The sequence below is a fragment of the Lycorma delicatula genome, chromosome 2 (assembly GCF_047948215.1).
Source record: "Lycorma delicatula isolate Av1 chromosome 2, ASM4794821v1, whole genome shotgun sequence".
Classification (NCBI taxonomy): domain Eukaryota; kingdom Metazoa; phylum Arthropoda; class Insecta; order Hemiptera; family Fulgoridae; genus Lycorma; species Lycorma delicatula.
The window spans coordinates 112,617,322-112,631,514 of NC_134456.1; the positions used below are offsets into that span (position 1 = coordinate 112,617,322).

Genomic DNA, 14,193 nt, shown 5'->3' on the forward strand with positions numbered 1-14,193 from the left:
AGTATTTACTCATATGATATTAGTTGAACCATTTTATTATAATGTAGAAAATTTTAACATTTTGATGATAAACCATTAACAACCGCTTAAAGGTTAGAAATATCTTTGACAGTTTCGTAATGAGATAGGGAGACAGGCCAAATTTACTGACGTTTAAATCAATCATTAAACAGATAATTATCTTAATGCTGTCAAAATTTGACAGCGACTACTGTATAATAAGTTTTAGAAACTTTGCTAAATTTCTATGCCACTATTATAGAAGCATGTTACATTTGCAAAGGTACATTATATTACAAGACTTTTATGTATGTATATATATATATATATATATATATATATATATATATATATATATATATATTTCTCTCATGTAATCAAAACTATTCTATTTTGTAATATGTCTTTACAAATATCAATCAAAAAATAACTTCCGATTTCTTTAAATTAAACGTTATTTCTTTTATGAGTAATTCATACCAATTTTTTTTAAGTTATTGTGATTTATTTATTTATTTTTTTTTTAATATATATGACTTAGTGTTTTTATTGAAAGAAATCTAAAGTAGTCCCAAGAGAATTAATTGAATTTAAGGTATAGTGACTAAAAACATAGGATTTAAGTCATATAAAAACCTTTTCAAATTTTACTTTCGACTTATTAATGCATTTAAAAAATATTCATTGAATCAGAATCAGTTTTCTTTATTTATTTTTGATGAGATTTCAGAAATTATTTATGCGATTTCGACCATTAGTTCTAAAGTGTAAGTGATGAAAAGAATATAAAAAATAACGGTGGGATTCAACCCCTAAAGTATCACAAGAATTACGTCTTGTCCCATGATTTTCCTTATCGAATCGCGTGATTTTGAATATTAATAATAATTTTCTGGTCGTGACAGGTGTTGATAGTCATTTTGTCTCATACAATAGCTTATAACTTGTTTTATCTAGTATATTTTTTAAAAAGTAATTTGACAGTTATTTTATAAGTTGATTATGAAAAGAAGATTTTTGAGATAAATGTATGAATATTACCATTTCTGCTTAATTTATATGATAAGTAAAATATCTCAAGTGGTGGTACATGTCTCTAACGTTCCCTGCCAAATCATTTTTTATAGAGGATAAAATAACGATTTAATATTCTGGATATGTTAAACTTAAAATATTTGTGTAATCCTGCTGATTGATTTTGGAACCACTTCTTTTTTAACCTTTTATGAACTGTGCTAGTATATTGGCAGAATTAGTTTTACATGAGAGTACATTTTTTCAATAAAGACTCCAGAAAATTCGCGAAAACTATATAAATGGACAAATCCAGTTAAACAAAATTTGTTCGTCTAATATTTAAACCAAATACATCTTTAAGACTTATTTAAGAGTATATGGAAAAGAAATATTGGTGACAAAACGCAGTATAGAAAAAAATTCCATATAACGTTTTTATTTATCGACAATAAGTAATACCACTCCAGATGTAACAATGTTATTCAGGAATAGATCTCACTGCCCTGCGACAGTTTATGTTCTTTTTAACAGTTTTTGAAACGCGATGTTAAGGTTTCTTAGCTGCCTAGGAAGGTTAAATCAGTGGAGCTTCATTGACTGCCAGGATATTTCAAAACAGAATGTGCTTTATGAATCATCGATTAAATCTATGTTGGAAAAACTTCGAATGTTTTGTTGTGTAAATCACCACGTCTGTCATTTTTGACTTTGTTGGGGACTAGTTTATTCTTGATAGAAGCTGACAAATTTTCTTAATATTTTATTCTTTATTATGATTCCTCAGTTATAATTTATTTACGTATTTTTTTCCTTTTTATCTTATATTCATATGAAACCTCAAACTCTTCCAATCGGATCACACTATTTCTCTTTTATTTATATGTAAAATGAGAGCCTATAAATATGTATGTGCGTATACTTACTTTATACATATTTTTTAACTATTTAATTTATTTTTAAATATAATTTTCGGTTTTCATTTTGTAACGAAAATCATCTCTCTCAAACTAACTTGAGGCAACCTGCCTAGAGGGAAAGAGTTGACAGCCTGCCACGACTGTCAATCTAAATTTATTTCTGCTCATCATTGACTCCAGTTAAAAAACAATGAAATCTGTGTTATCATCTACTTCAATAAAAGTCTCGCATGACATCACAATCTATTACAGTGTATTAGAAAAAACTAAGTAGTGCTCGCCCCTTGTCGGTTAAGTTTTGGTCATTCAGTAACATCTAACGATAAATTTTCTTGTAAAATTAAATAATCCCTAATGGAATAATAATTAGATATTTGCCAAAAAATAAAACTGTTAAGTTTTAATATTTTACTAAATTACAGTTTTATTCGTTAATTTATAAATATAGATAATTACAGTTTTCACTTTTTAATGAGAAATGAATTATATGAAATGTACACTAGCAGACGATGCGGCGGTCGGCCCTTAGATCACAAGAAGGTTATTTGTACTTGGCTTGAGAGTGATTATAATTTACATCAATTTTTTTAAATTGTACTTCATAAGGATTTCTCCTTACATCTTTTGGCAATTTAGTTTTATCACAGCTTTTTTTTGCTGATCTTTAAAGAGTAATTTTTGTAATTTTACATCCTCATATAATTTTTTTTTTTTTAAATTATTAAGTTGACTTAAAATTAAGCATTAAAATTTTGTGTTTGGGAGCTAGCCTCTTTTTTATTCATACTTTTAAAAATTCCACGAATGTCTCTTCTGCTTAGAAATTTATTATATTGAAATTGCTTAGATGTTAAAGTAGTATCAGATTCTAAAAATGATTCCATATAATAAACAAAACTTTGTAAACTAAAATCAGTAAAATTTAATCTAAGAAGCTAAATTTAAAATAAACTATTAATAATTAAATTAATTAGATGGTATTTAATAATTAACTAAATACGGAACTTCGCTATTCTATAACTCCTCTGAACTGTAGATAGATAGGTTAATTAATAGAGAGGTTGACGTCTTTTAAGTTGAATACATTATTTCTTTTAACATTAACCATGAACTGCAAGTTGGATGATTAAATATTTAGTCCTGTAAGTACAGGCTAAAAGATTTCCTTTTCTTTTAAATAACTTCAAAAAGAAGTCCGTATAAATATATTTGTTATAGTTTTATTTACAAAAAAGTTTGTTAGTTTTTGGAGTTAGTTCAATTTATTTCAAAACATTTTTATTGTTTGAAATTTATAAAATATTTAATTTCTTAAAATTATTATTTAATAAAAATCTGTCATAACTTACCATAAATTTCCAGCGAAATTGTCGTATATAAGAAATGGTAAAATTGTTAATTACCGTAATTTCACTGAAACTGAAGTACAAAAAATATATATATATTTTTTTTATTATTTGTTTCTGAGAAGTGGAACCTACAATAATAAGTATTTTAATGACTGATAATAAAGAACAGGAAGTTTTGTTTTTCTATAAATACTAAGATAATTTAATCATTTCCGTTCATCCTACATTTCTTCTCATTATCTCGACCTTGAACTGTGTGTAGTTGTATTACATAATTTTACTATCATATTAACTGTACTTTGCTACGATTTTGTATGTATTGGCTTATATAACAAGTTTATATTTCAGAGAAAAAATATAAAAATTAGCGGACCCATAGCCTTCATTTAAATGAAGTTTTCGCAAAATCTTATTTAGACTTAATCATTTGTTAGACTATGTTGGCTTATTTATTAGACCTCATTTTTTGTGGGTGCAATTATTTTTTAAAAAGGTGTTATAGAGAGTGATTAGGATCTAAGAAGAAACAGTAATTTAAACAAAAATTATTAAATCTGATTTCCTAGGACAACGTATTCAGGAAAAAACATGTGGGATGGGTTTCTCTCTATTTACAGATTTAAAAAATCAACAATTTTTAAAAATCCATTTTTAATTCCATTAAAAATCAAATGTTCTGGCTAGTAATTTTATGAAATATCATTCGTTTGATAACAGACAACTTTAATAATCGAAAAAAGAAAATTTATAAATGTGGAAATTTTATTTTGAGGGACTTAATTCTTTTAAATTCTATTAAATATAGAATTTAAAAGTTTTCCATTTGAATAGAATTTTTCCATTTGAATAGTTAAAATAATTGAATTTCTTGCTGGTTTAAGAAATGAAAGAAATATCATTTTACTCAATCAGTCAGTTTAACCCCTATTTTTACAGGGTTATTACTCTTTCTTTAGTGGTGTCGAAGAGCTGTATGATAACATTCTGAAAATTAACACGACAGGAGCATTTCGTGTTTGCTGTCGGACCTGAGATAGGGAGCGCTTGCAATGTGAGTTGATTATTGGGCCACTTACGGTGGAGAGTATCGTGGACCGTAAGTTGGCGAATGAGATACAATTCCGTGTTATATTTGATTTTATCACACGGGTCCTTCAACTGAAGGATAGGGCTGCTATGGCAACGAGGAGATGAGGGACAGCTCCCTGCTGAGCTGCTATTCGTTTGTGCATGCACAGATGGGTAGCAGTGATGAGGCACGGGGACTCTCTCGTCCTCTTGTAGAAAAGACCGTAGTCCTGGCGAGAATGCTTCTTTGGGTGTTCTCGTTTGATCAAAAAGGCATAAAGACCGAGTCCCGGCTCCTAGAGTGGGGGAACAGGAATGACATAGTCGGGCCTGGTAACCCTACTCTGGGGGTTAGAGGTAGGCATTAGTAGATAAGATCCAGCCGGCTTATAAAAGAACACTCCCCCGAATTGTGTTATGCTTCGCTGTGGAATCCGATTCGGGGAAGTGGGGAAAAAAAACAAAACATCAATATTCTGTAAATTCAATATCTAAAGAAAATAAGGTAAATGTAATTATTTTTTATAATAAATGTTGATATTTTTTTTAGTGAATTATAAAATTATTCTTTTTTATCTATCAAATGAAAACGTTCGATTTTGGGCTGTTACTATTTTTATCAAAAAGGATTATAAATAATCATAATATTTAAGAAATTAAAGTATTTTGTTATTAATTCCTTGTACGAAGGAAGTAATGTGATCACGGAAAATTTCGGTTTTCAGATTTCACGGAAAATTTGACCATCTCTGAATTCATTTTGACTAGTTTCGGCATGATGTCTATACGTTCGTATGTATCTCGCATAACTCAAAAACGAGTAACCGTAGGATGTTGAAATTTTGAATTTAGGACTGTTGTAACATCTAGTTGTGCACTTTCCCTTTTGATTGCAATTGACTGAACCAAAAGTGTCCCAAAATCCAAAATATTTTGAAGTTTAGACTTTTTCTTAACTGCAGTAATAAATCCTCATTGAGAGCTTTTCAACAATATGTGATAAGTGGTATTTATTTTCATTGGTTTCAGAGTTATAGCCAAATAAAATTTTAATAATGGAATATTCGGATCTTAAGGGGAAGGCACATTGGTTTGAATTTGGCTTCATTTCCTTTTTTTAACTTTTTTTTTTATTTAAATATATTGATTTATTAATAATCATTAACCTATGACTGTAAATAAATTTTTACAATAAATAATAATTCAATAATAATAATAAAAAATAAATTTGAAAAAAGATGAGAAGTTATTGGTGAAATAAAATTTTATGTACTTTTAAAAATCTGTATATGTAATTTAATAAGTGTACAAGGACGTCATGTGATGTCCATATCAGATTTTTTTTTCATCTTAGTTTTAAAGTTTATTAAAAACACAAGAAACCTGTCGTTAATATTTTTATAAAACGAAAACTTTGATACATACAATGTTTTTACTGTCTATCTATTAAACCTGAAGAAAAGGTGTCAGATGAATCGGTGGAATTTAGAGAAGCTTGAGGAAGAGGAGGTAAAGAAGATTTTTGAGGAGGACATCGCAAGAGGTCTGAGTAAAAAAGATAAGGTAGAAAATGTAGAAGAAGAATGGGAGAATGTTAAAAAGGAAATTCTTAAATCAGCAGAAGCAAACTTAGGCGGAATAAAGAGAACTGGTAGAAAACCTTGGGTTTCAGACGATATATTGCAGCTGATGGATGAACGTAGAAAATATAAGAATGCTAGTGATGAAGAAAGTAAAAGGAACTATCGGCAATTAAGAAATGCTATAAACAGGAAGTGCAAACTGGCGAAAGAAGAGTGGATTAAAGAAAAGTGTTCAGAAGTGGAAAGAGAAATGAACATTGGTAAAATAGACGGAGCATACAGGAAAGTTAAGGAAAATTTTGGGGAACATAAATTAAAATCTAATAATGTGTTAAACAAAGATGGTACACCTATATATAATACGAAAGGTAAAGTCGATAGATGGGTGGAATATATTGAAGAGTTATACGGAGGAAATGAATTAGAAAATGGTTTTATAGAGGAAGAAGAGGAAGTTGAGGAGGATGAACTGGGAGAAACAATACGGAGATCTGAATTTAAGAGAGCATTAAAAGATTTAAATGGCAGAAAGGCTCCTGGAATAGACGGAATACCTGTAGAATTACTGCGCAGTGCAGGGGAGGAGGCGATTGATAGATTATACAAACTGGTGTGTAATATTTATGAAAAAGGGGATTTTCCGTCAGACTTCAAAAAAAGTGTTATAGTAATGATACCAAAGAAATCAGGGGCAGATAAATGTGAAGAATACAGAACAATTAGTTTAACTAGTCATGCATCAAAAATTTTAACTAGAATTCTATACAGACTATAAAAACATAAAATTTAAAAACCTTCCACTACTAAATTCCAGAAGGTATACGTACTTACTTTATTAAAGAAGTTTTATTTTCAACAGTTTAATTCCAAAAAATCTTTATCAGTTTAGAAAGGTTTTGAGCAAATAAACATTCTTAATTTACTTGGTACTCGCTTTTACTTTACTCACTAATCAGCCTAATTTATAAGAAATTAAATCTTAGATAACATTTTTTTTTCTACTGCTGAAAACTTCCAGAAATCCGTTCAGTTATTTTTAAATATATTGTTTTTCTTAAATTTTGAATTTTATATAGATAAATTTATTTAAACAACTTCATTTGGTCCATCAATTCGAACAAGCTGTATTAGATGATACATTATTATTCTTGGATCAATTGCTATATTGGGCCCATAATACACAAAATTGTGTCAGAGCTATTTTTCATTTTATTAGTGATCACCCTCCTCTATGAATCATGAGACCTTGCCGTTGGTGAGGGGGCTTGAGTACTCAGGGATACAGAGTAGCTGGACCGAAGGTGCAACCATATCGGAGAGGTATCTGTTGAGAGCCAGACTAAGGAATGATTCCTGAAAGAGGGCAGCAGCTCTTTCAGTCGTTGTTAGGGGCGTGAGTCAGAATGACTTAAACGGCCATATCAACATCACTCAGTCCTCTGAGTACTGCGCAGCTGAAAGCAATGGAAAACTACAGCTGCTTTTTTTCCCAAGAAAATGTGACTCTCTGCATTTTCATATAGCAATGATGGAGGCGCCTTCCTTGGTAAAATATTCCAGAGGTAAACTAGTCCCCCGTTCGGATCTCCGGGTGGGGACTACTAAGGAAGGGGTCACCAGTAAATTAAAAAATAACATTCTACGAGTCGGAGCGTGGAATGTTAGAAGTTTAAAAAAGGTTGGTAGGCTACAAAATTTAAAAAGGGAAATGGATAGGATAAATGTGGATGTAGTAGGTTTGGTGGGAAGAGGAAGGCGACTTTTGGTCAGGTGATTTTAGAATAATTAACTCAGCTTCAAATAATGGGCAGGAGGAAGTAGGTTTCATAATGAACAAGACGATAGGGAAGAGAGTAGAGTATTTCAAAACGCATAGCGATAGAATCATTGTAATAAGGATAAAATCAAAACCTAAACCGACAACGATTGTTAATGTCTATATGTCTACAAGCGCCCATGATGATGATGAGGTAGAGTGTGTATACGAAGAGATTGATGAAGCAATTAAACACGTAAAAGGAGATGAAAATTTAATAATAGTTGGAGATTGGAATGCAAGCATTGGAAAAGGCAAGGAAGGAAATATAGTGGGTGAATACGGGCTGGGCAAAAGGAATGAAAGAGGGGACCGACTTATAGAGTTTTGCACGAAGTATAATTTAGTAATTGCCAACACCCAATTTAAAAATCAAAATAGAAGAATATACACTTGGAAAAAGCCAGGCGATACTGCACGGTATCAGATAGATTATATCATGGTTAAGCAAAGATTTAGAAATCAACTCGTTGACTGCAAAACTTACCCAGGAGCAGACATTGATAGCGACCATAATTTGGTGATAATGAAATGTAGATTGGGGTTTAAAAACCTGAAGAAAAGGTGTCAGATGAATCGGTGGAATTTAGAGAAGCTTGAGGAAGAGCAGGTAAAGACGATTTTTGAGGAGGAAATCGCAAGAGGTCTGAGTAAAAAAAAAAAGGGAGGAAATGTAGAAGAAGAATGGGAGAATGTTAAAAAGGAAATTCTTAAATCAGCAGAAGCGAACTTAGGCGGAATAAAGAGAACTGGTAGAAAACCTTGGGTTTCAGACGATATATTGCAGCTGATAGATGAACGTAGAAAATATAAGAATGCTAATGATGAAGAAAGTAAAAGGAACTATCGGCAATTAAGAAATGCTATAAACAGGAAGTGCAAACTGGCGAAAGAAGAGTGGATTAAAGAAAAATGTTCAGAAGTGGAAAGAGAAATGAACATTGGTAAAATAGACGGAGCATACAGGAAAGTTAAGGAACATTTTGGGGTACATAAATTAAAATCTAATAATGTGTTAAACAAAGGTGGTACACCAACATATAATACGAAAGGTAAAGTCGATAGATGGGTGGAATATATTGAAGAGTTATACGGAGGAAATGAATTAGAAAATGGGTTATAGAGGAAGAAGAGGAAGTTGAGGAGGATGAAATGGGAGAAACAATACTGAGATCTGAATTTAAGAGAGCATTAAAAGATTTAAATGGCAGAAAGGCTCCTGGAATAGACGGAATACCTGTAGAATTACTGCGCAGTGCAGGGGAGGAGGCGATTGATAGATTATACAAACTGGTGTGTAATATTTATGAAACAGGGGATTTTCCGTCAGACTTCAAAAAAAGTGTTATAGTAATGATACCAAAGAAATCAGGGGCAGATAAATGTGAAGAATACAGAACAATTAGTTTAACTAGTCATGCATCAAAAATTTTAACTAGAATTCTATACAGAAGAATTGAGAGGAGAGTGGAGGAAGTGTTAGGAGAAGACCAATTTGGTTTCAGGAAAAGTATAGGGACAAGGGAAGCAATTTTAGGCCTCAGATTAATAGTAGAAGGAAGATTAAAGAAAAACAAACCAACGTACGTGGCGTTTATAGACCTAGAAAAGGCATTCGATAACGTAGACTGGAATAAAATGTTCAGCATTTTAAAAAAATTAGGGTTCAAATACAGAGATAGAAGAACAATTGCTAACATGTACAGGAACCAAACAGCAACAGTAGCAATTGAAGAACATAAGAAAGAAGCCATAATAAGAAAGGGAGTCCGACAAGGATGTTCTCTATCTCCGTTACTTTTTAATCTTTACATGGAACTAGCAGTTAATGATGTTAAAGAACAATTTAGATTCGGAGTAACAGTACAAGGTGAAAAGATAAAGATGCTACGATTTGCTGATGATATAGTAATTCTAGCCGAGAATAAAAAGGATTTAGAAGAAACAATGAACGGCATAGATGAAGTCCTACGCAAGAACTATCGCATGAAAATAAACAAGAACAAAACAAAAGTAATGAAATGTAGTAGAAATAACAAAGATGGACCACTGAATGTGAAAATAGGAGGAGAAAAGATTATGGAGGTAGAAGAATTTTGTTATTTGGGAAGTAGAATTACTAAAGATGGACGAAGCAGGAGCGATATAAAATGCCGAATAGCACAAGCTAAACGAGCCTTCAGTAAGAAATATAAGTTGTTTACATCAAAAATTAATTTAAATGTCAGGAAAAGATTTTTGAAAGTGTATGTTTGGAGTGTCGCTTTATATGGAAGTGAAACTTGGACAATCGGAGTATCTGAGAAGAAAAGGTTAGAAGCTTTTGAAATGTGGTGCTATAGGAGAATGTTAAAAATCAGATGGGTGGATAAAGTGACAAATGAGGAGGTATTGCGGCAAATAGATGAAGAAAGAAGCATTTGGAAAAATATAGTTAAAAGAAGAGACAGACTTATAGGCCACATACTAAGGCATCCTGGAATAGTCGCTTTAATTTTGGAAGGACAGGTAGAAGGGAAAAATTGTGTAGGCAGGCCACGTTTGGAATATGTAAAACAAATTGTTAGGGATGTAGGATGTAGAGGGTATACTGAAATGAAACGACTAGCACTAGATAGGGAATCTTGGAGAGCTGCATCAAACCAGTCAAATGACTGAAGACAAAAAAAAAAAAAAATCTATTAAAGCAGACAGACAGAAAGATCTCCAGTTTTAGAGAAGAAACACAATTTTCTAACAGTTATTTGGGATTGGCTATATATTGATTTAATAACAATGGTTGAATATTTTAACACGAATTTAAGAAAATTAATTTTTGTCCGATCATTTTTATTTAGATTTAGATTAAGTATTCCCCTCTGGTTAATAAATAAGGCTTGGTACCTGGGGTAATGACAGATATTTTTAATGATTTTACTAGTGGTTTAGTAGTTTTACTAATTTAATATAAATTTACTAAAAGTAAGCGATATTTATATTTATCAGTTTTTTCTATATTTATATGATAATTCTTTACATACATTTACATTTACATACGGTTTACATACGGTTTACATTTATATGTAAACCGTATAAGTTTATATAGAGAGCATAAGGATTTATTCATTCGCTCATAGTGTTATGTCATTAGGGCAGGTCCTGTCACGGCTGCTACTCTCCGCCTTGTTCTATCCTTTGCTAACCTCTTTGTTTCAACATATTTTCCCTTTTCCATAACCCCATCCATCATTTTAAATATCTTCCATCCTATTCCTTTCCTCCATTCACCAAGCTTTCTATCGCATCTACTAATAAACACCTTCTTCTCATATAATTTCCTTGCCAGTTCCTTTTCCTACATTCAATCACATTTAGCATTTTTCTATTCTCTCCGATTCTCCTTAATACTTCTTCATTTGATACATGGTCTTGCCATCTGACATTTATCAGTCTGCGCCATACTCACATCTGAAAGGCTCAATTCGTTTTCTGTCTGCCATTCTCAACGTCCACGTTTCAGCCCCAAAGAGCATCTTACTCCAAATAAAACATTTCACTAATTTCTTCCTTAACGCAAAGTTTAACTTTCTACACAGCAGTCTTCCCTTCTTATTAAATACCTGGTTATATCTTGATATTCTTGTTTTAATTTGTACTATACAAGTCAGGTCGTCAGTTATGAAGCTCCATAAGTACTGAAATTTCTTCGCCTGCTCTAAAACTTCATTTCCTGTCTTAATCTCAATCCTCTCCACTTTTCCACCTAATAAGATATATTTTGTCTTCTTTTTGTTAATCCTGACTTTCGCAAATTTTATTTAAGTCATCAAGCATTTCCTTTAATTTACTTGGTCTCTCCGCCAGTACCACCATGTCATCAGGAAAACGTATACATTCTATTCTTCTTCACACGATTTTTATTCCTTTTTCTTTATTCTTCTGAGTAAAAGAGAAATATAGATGAGGATATGGAATGGAATTTTGTAGCGTGTAAAAAATATCATCCCTGACCAGGATTCAAATCTGTCCTTTTGGATGAAATAACTTCCCAGCAGAGATCTACGGAATAAAAAAATCTTCGGGTAAGTTTTGTAAGAAAAATTTTGAAAGGTAACATCCATATTTCGAAACAAGATATGGCTGAAATTTCATAAATTCTACTTCATCCTGGGTGAAATCGGATATATGATTATAAGATTTTATTCTGTTACAAACACCATCTAATTGCTCGTATAAAAATCCTAAGGAAACACATAACGTTGATATATATAAACATGTCATTTTTGTGAATGTGTAATTGTATATAAACTATTTTCCCATTTCCACTGATTTCCATACATACATATAATCTTATAAATAAATCAATATTTTCAGGATATAGTCACGTATTGTACTTGATAATTTGTTTATTACTATTTAATACGTAAAGAAAATTTTTTTTTAATTTTCTCTTATTGAGTAAATGTTTTATCTTATTACATTTCTATTAGGAAATATTTTAAATTAATAATTAGATATGATATATTTAATAACGTAGTGTCTCGGCATTACGTGCGGAGGTCTCGGGTTCCAATCACTGTCAGGCATAGCAAAAAGTTTCTACCGGGCTAATTGCTAATAGCTCTTTTTATAGCAAAAAAGAAAAAACAAATGTAATGTTTATTTATTTATTTATTATAAGAAGTAAAACATTGCTGTATGCCATTTTATTGCTTTTACAGAATCCGTAAATTTATTTATTATTTTATTAATTTTATTTTACTTAAAACTGTTCTTTTACGAACTATTCCATCAAGTAGTTATTTTTATAAGTGGTATTTTTATTATTTGTAATTAAAGTATTTTCTATGTACTTATTCAACTGATATAAAGAAATCAAATAAAAATATTTGAATGTTGTCGTGTTCTATTATGTTATACTAATAAATTTTCCATTACTTATATATATATTTTTTTGAAAACTCAGAAATTGTTATTTAAATTGAGTTTAACCTTTTAATTACAGGACCTAAGAGAAATTGATTTTAGTAGGGTGCAATTTAATTTTTTATAAATTCACTAAATTCAGCCAAATAAAAAATTAATCGCTCATGTTAGTGAGAAATGTTATTTTTAATTTGACTAAGAAAGTTCTAAATTATGATTTGTAATTTGTTTGCAAATGCGTTTAAATTATAATTAATATTATAAAAATTACTAATCACCAAAAATTTACTTTTAATATAGTTTAACTTTCTCCTGAAAAAAAAAATAATTAGAAGTTTCAATTAACTTCCATTTGTAACAGTAACAAATTTATAATTATTTTCATATGCGACTATTATATCTTAATGCACATATTTGGGGTATATGTAAAAATTATTTTTTTTCTTTTGTATTCGTTAAAACAATAATAATTTATACCTGAAAAGACACCCTTTTTATTTCATTTTCTTTCAATGTGTATTTTTATTTCGAAAATTTCTATAAAGAAATCTTTATTTATAATTAAATATAAAATGTATAATAATACATACATTCATTAGACAAAGTAAAAAATAATTTATTTTGATTTAAATGTAGCATTACTTGTAAAGTCGCTTTTGTTTTATTTATTCGTGCGACTATTGTTTTAGTCTCTTACCATCTGAGCTGTAACTTTCCAAGCCAATGATTTGGAATTGATGGGCGCGATCTTTCCTTCGTCATAAAATTTTACAGTGTTTTTTTAAAACTTCACAGTTTAACTTGCATACACATTTATACAGAAAGCGTGAAAACAATAGTAACAAGAAAATACTTGACTCATTTTATTAGTGTTCAAAGTTATTGACATGCAGTGGTTTCGTGTTTTTAACTCATTTATTGTTTATTTAATTTAAATGTAATGTTTATATTTTTTATGATATAAAATAAAATCGATGTTAATGTTACTTCTATTTTCGTTCATTTTCCTTTTTCTTTTTTAGTTTTTCCCCTAAACATTCTATTGTAAAAACCAGTTCAACTATCAGTAGTACGTAATTCACTTTTCATATACTCAGGATGAAGTGAAATAAGACGTATGTGCGCTAAATCTGACTGTATAAAAAGAAGAATAACTTCTATTTTTCTCACAGATATACTGGCACGAGTTCAGAAATGCTCGCCTAACATTCCACCGACTACTTTTTTCCCTAGTTTACACGGTAAGTAGACGGTACGTTATTATTACATCCGTAAAGGAAAACATAATTAGTATTACTACACAATATAATTAAGATAGTCGGCCTTCTTTCTCCTAGTTTTATGTTTTCTTCCTTCTTTACCAGTTTCGTTCCTTTTTAAATAAAAATATATCGATATTATTTCCTTTTTTTCTGATATAAAAGGTGATAGACATCATTTAGCAATTCATTATTGACAATTAAACGTTCTTGATGCTTTAAATAAACTGACAACTCATTGAATTGGGATCTTTTGTATTTCCAGAGAATTGAATTAAA

General features: G+C 30.3%; 1 protein-coding gene across 5 annotated transcripts in view; it reads right to left on the minus strand.

Annotated features, from left to right (window-relative positions):
- smog (G-protein coupled receptor 158 smog) overlaps positions 1-14,193 on the minus strand; it is a 339,219-nt gene that overhangs the window by 297,651 nt on the left and 27,375 nt on the right. Inside the window, exon 1 of one of the 5 annotated variants that reach the window (XM_075356093.1) lies at positions 3,284-3,424. The exons of the other annotated variants lie outside the window; for them this stretch is intronic. The gene's annotated coding sequence lies outside the window, so the exon portion shown is untranslated. Of the gene's footprint in view, positions 1-3,283; positions 3,425-14,193 lie in introns of those variants that run through there. 5 annotated transcript variants of the gene reach the window in all.